This window comes from Penaeus monodon, chromosome 13, assembly GCF_015228065.2.
Source record: "Penaeus monodon isolate SGIC_2016 chromosome 13, NSTDA_Pmon_1, whole genome shotgun sequence".
In the NCBI taxonomy this organism is placed as follows: domain Eukaryota; kingdom Metazoa; phylum Arthropoda; class Malacostraca; order Decapoda; family Penaeidae; genus Penaeus; species Penaeus monodon.
In genome coordinates this window covers 34,238,377-34,243,376 of record NC_051398.1, presented here as the reverse complement: position 1 = coordinate 34,243,376, position 5,000 = coordinate 34,238,377, and the positions used below count along the sequence as shown (strand labels likewise).

At 31.2% G+C, this 5,000-nt stretch overlaps 1 protein-coding gene across 1 annotated transcript in view; it reads left to right on the top strand.

Moving 5' to 3' along the window:
- Positions 1-5,000, top strand: part of LOC119580253 (circadian locomoter output cycles protein kaput-like) — a gene marked incomplete in the record, with an annotated part of 97,596 nt that overhangs the window by 92,388 nt on the left and 208 nt on the right. The window contains 1 exon segment of the mRNA XM_037928296.1: positions 2,840-5,000. This exon segment is cut by the window's right edge and continues 208 nt beyond it.

Here is a 5,000-nt window from a genome sequence, read left to right as displayed (position 1 = left end):
ATATATATATATATATACATATTCTTCTTCTTTAACGGTAGGTTCATGTCTGAGCCGCCGTGGTCACAGCATGATACTTAATTGTAGTTTTCATGTTGTGATGCTCTTGGAGTGAGTACGTGGTAGGGTCCCCAGGTCCTTTCCACGGAGAGTGCCGGTGTTACCTTTTAGGTAATCATTCTCTCTATTTATCCGGGCTTGGGACCAGCACTGAATTGGGCTGGCTTGGCCACCCAGATATATACATATATATGAATATATATATATATATATATATATATATATATATATATATATATATTATATATATATATATATATATATATATATATATATATATATATATATACATATATATATATATATATACATATATATATACATATATATATATATATCAGATGTATTAAAAAACAGAAATATTTAAAAAATAAATACATGAATAAATAGATATAATCTGACTTTTTTTGGGGGGGAAATCCTACAAACATTGGTTATATATTTAGTAAGCAATTGTTATTCATATGAGTTCAGTATCACATGTGGTTTTATGCAATACTGTATGGCAAATGACATCGAATAAAATTTTCATATTATAGAAATTTCACCCTTCTGGAAGGAGTTCCTCAAAAAGAGGATTGTAGGGTTTACAGTAGATCCACAGGGAGTTTCTGGTTGAAGATCTCAGAAGTAGAAAGCAGAAGTGAGATTTTTTCATTAGAAGTCTTCCTGAGCCAGTAAGCCTTCCAAACTAGTCTCCCAGTTTAAGCTAGTAAGCCACCCATGACTGATATGTTGCAAAGAATGCAGACAGGATGAGACTATAGCAAAATCCACTTTACTACCATAAGGTTTATGAGAGCATTACCATATTGAAAGGTTTAACTGGAACCTTAAATAGTTTGGCTTCAGAATACTGCTGTTGCGATGTGTGAATAATGATTTTTTTCCTTAAAACTATAAGGTATCTGAAATCTAAAGTATATTAAAAATCCCATGAATTGTCATAATTAGCCCTCTTTGAGCATGTATTTGATTTGTTCATTGTAAACAAATGTATTATATCAGAAAATTATTTCCTGGATTGTAGAATCATACTATTGGATTTAAAGGGATTCGTGAAGTTGATTTTAATTGATTAATCCTTTGATGCTAGGAACACTGTCCACCATGGTTTTTTTTGTTTATTTTATTGCACAGAGATGGTTGCACAAGCACTCCACAAGCCCACCTGCCCTGACCTGTTTATCCCTTTACAGGAAGTTTTTATTCAGTTATTGTTATTATTATTATTATTATTATTATTATTATTATTATTATTATTGTTATTGTTGTTGTTGTTGTTGTTGTTGTTGATGTTATTATTATTATTATTATTATTATTAATTGGATTATCATTATTATTGCTATTAATTATAATAACATTAATAATAAGACAATCCAAAGAAGGAGGGCAGTAACTGAAGTTAGACCTAGTATCAGACTCTGTGACGTCTATGCACTTTTAGAGGTGCATGTGTGTAAAAATTATTAAAAACGTGTTGGACAGGACATTTGTACAGGCACTCCTGCTTCAATGATTTATTTGATATTCTCTGCCAAATAAGTTTCTCACAGACTTATATGTTTAATTATTTATGGTTTATTCAGGTGTCAGTAACTAAATGATGGCTTTTAAACAACTAGGCATCAGATTCAAGGAATGTTTTGCAGCATTGCTTATGTATTAGTTGCAACGTATGGCCAACGCACTGCAGCCTATTAGAAAGAATAGTTCTGTTGTGTTATGAGATATCATTGCTCTTACCATCTTTCTCAGAATACTTTAAAAATGATAGGATATGTAAATTTAGAGCAAAATATGGTGTATTTTTCCAGACTAAGTTTAAGCCATTGCCAGTGCATTGACAGTCATGTAGGTTGGATCACCATTGGGTCATACTTACAAAGCTAAGAGAATATGACCAGGTTATTTAGGTAATAGTTCTTGCATTTTCAGAACTCAGCACATTTCAGTCAAATTTAGGTTGATGACAACCATTATGATGATAATTTTTTTTTTATTCCATTAGCAACTCAACATTCTTTTGTGCTTTATTTTTGGGGGGAAGATTTGTAGTACCTGAAATAATACCAATGTTGTGCTAAATGTCTTTTGACAGCTATGTCCTCTTTTTACCACATAATCAAGGAGGGTATTTTTAGTCCCAGGAAGATAGGAATATCTAAACGGAGTAAACACAGACTGTTTTACAGTCAAAAATAGGTGAAGGCAAATCACAGATCTCAAGAAGCACAGTAAATTCTTTGGAAGAACTTAGGAATTTGAATTTCTCTATATTTTACACATACAAATGGATATACCCATGCCCTTATCTGCACCTCATGCCCATACCCCCGAGAACTCCCTCGTCACTCACTCACTCACTCACTCACACACGCACACTCACACACACACACTCACACACGCACACTCACATGCACATGCACACGCACACTCACACTCACACTCACACTCACACTCACAAGCACACACACACACACACACACACACACACACACACACACACACACACACACACATTCACTCAATTGGGATTCATTAATTTTAGTGTCATCAGTATTATTAATATCATTGGGTATTGTATTGGCTGTTGGAAAATTGATGCTGTTCAAAGATAAGACATATGCTTTCATAAAAATGAATTTACAATAGAAATATATAGATTTTTGTATTGTTGATATACTTGAGGTAACATTTCACTGTGATATTTATGATTTAATATGATTATTATATTTATGAGTAGAGGCATAATTTATATATTGTCATTAATTTCAGGAAAACTTCTGTGATATATGGATAATCTGCATCCTGAGCCTCCTCTGTGATATCACTACAAAATCCTCTATGCTGGGCAACGAATCTGTTTTGATGGAAAATGGGTATGATGCCTTCAAAAAACAGGTCATCTCAGAAGAGAAGAGAAGATAGATTCACGGATGTTCACTAAATTCAAATTATAGGTAAAAATGTTCATGGTATATTTTCATAAAAAAGAAACTTCAGAGAATAGTGCTTCTTATATGAGGGTCAGTAATGAGTGAATGTTTATTATGAATGAAAGTCCTGTAGTGTATCTATTTTAGAGTTATATACAAACCTGGGTTTATCATATGGTGTTCACAAGCTCACCTTAACATTCCACTTTTTCATAATGTAAAGATGTATGCAGTCATAGAATTATATAACAAGAAAACCTCATTGTATTATAATGTTACTAGAGTAATGTTGATTTTCTTTTGAGCTTCAGAATGGAATATTAATCTTATTTCCAACAGAGGCTGATTATGATATGAATATGTACAGTATCACTTGTTTTTTTTCTGTTCCTTGTGTTTTTGTTGTTGTTTCTTGATTGATATTGATATTAACATTTATTTCAGGGCTTAGTCATGAAGAATTTATTACAATCAGTGGACTTGAATGCAAAACCATAGATTCATCACATGAAGATATTTAAAATGATCATGTTAATGATAGAAAGTTCAATACATTTACCTCTAAAGTATAAACAGTTTTCAAGTTCCTTTTAGATAATCAAATGTGGATCTTCTCTTAAGGTTTGGTAGTAAAATGGGATTTATAGAACCCAAATTGTTGACAGAAGAAAATGTAAATCATTTCGTTGTTGCCGGGATTTTTAAAAGAGATTGGAAGTAATCTGTTTTAAAAGAAAATATTCATTTGTGATATACAGCTCATACATAAAGTCCCAAGAGTATATTTTATGCAGATATATAGAATATGTTTATAAGAAATATTAGACTATGTGTAATGGAATTTATATTTAACAAGTAAATAAAGTTAAGTATTTCTGGTACTCCATAAGTGCAGTGTACATGGTTTTATGCTCAAAGACGTTGAAATTAAATTGCTTTGTCAGAGAGAGTGCAAAGAGTATTACTTTTCTTCGAAAATTAGTGTTCCTCCCAAAACTTATTTGTGTGATTTACTGGATTAGGAGAAAATGTTTATCAGTCTTATTGATAGTCCAATGATAACATGAGTTTGGAATCAGTTTCAGTGGAATTAGAATATTTATATGCATGCATTACAATTGAGCTTTCAGTTTCATTAAATCTCAGAGGTACTCCTTCACACTTCATGTATAAGCCAGTTTTTGCTCAATATGTCAAGTCTTAAAGAATGTCTAGTTAATGTAAGGGAATTGTTATAGACTCCCAAGTTTGTTACTATATGATTTATAATTTGCCAAAATAGTATACTTATTCAAGAGAAAGAAATTACAGAAAGATTCATGCACAAAATATACTTGTTAAATATTTGAACATCACATGTGACATTAATGTGTATCATATTATTTATTGTAATATTGTTTTTTTTATTAATTTAATCAGAAAAGAAAACAATAAATAAATTTTAAAAATTAACTAATTATACTTACCTGATGTTAGGAAATATCCCATTTCTCCCCTATAGTACAAATAGTATGAAAGTTCCTCTGGATGAAATATTAAATTTGCAAAGAGTGGATGACTCAGATACACATGAACACTGACATAAAAACTGACATGTACAAACACTAAAAGATTTCTGCAGATACACACATGCACCTGACTAGCACAAGCACACACATTCACATTTACACTTGCATAGACAATTGATTTTGTAAGTAATTATGAATTATTTACTCTTTAGAAATTTAATTATATAAAATATTTGTGCACCTGTGTGCAGTGTATTTTTTATTGATTGTCGGTATCTTATTGCAAACCACTTTAAGACTAACAAATATATGTTTATGATATATATATTGTATGCACTATAAATTTGATTTTCCTCCTGCCGTATATTTGCGTAAATGTATTATACTTTTATGTTGGTCTGTCTGTATTGGTTGAGCATTTTTGTATATAGCACTCAAGGGGTGGATTCCATGAAGAAACAACAGTGGAAACTGTACTCATCATAACTTACA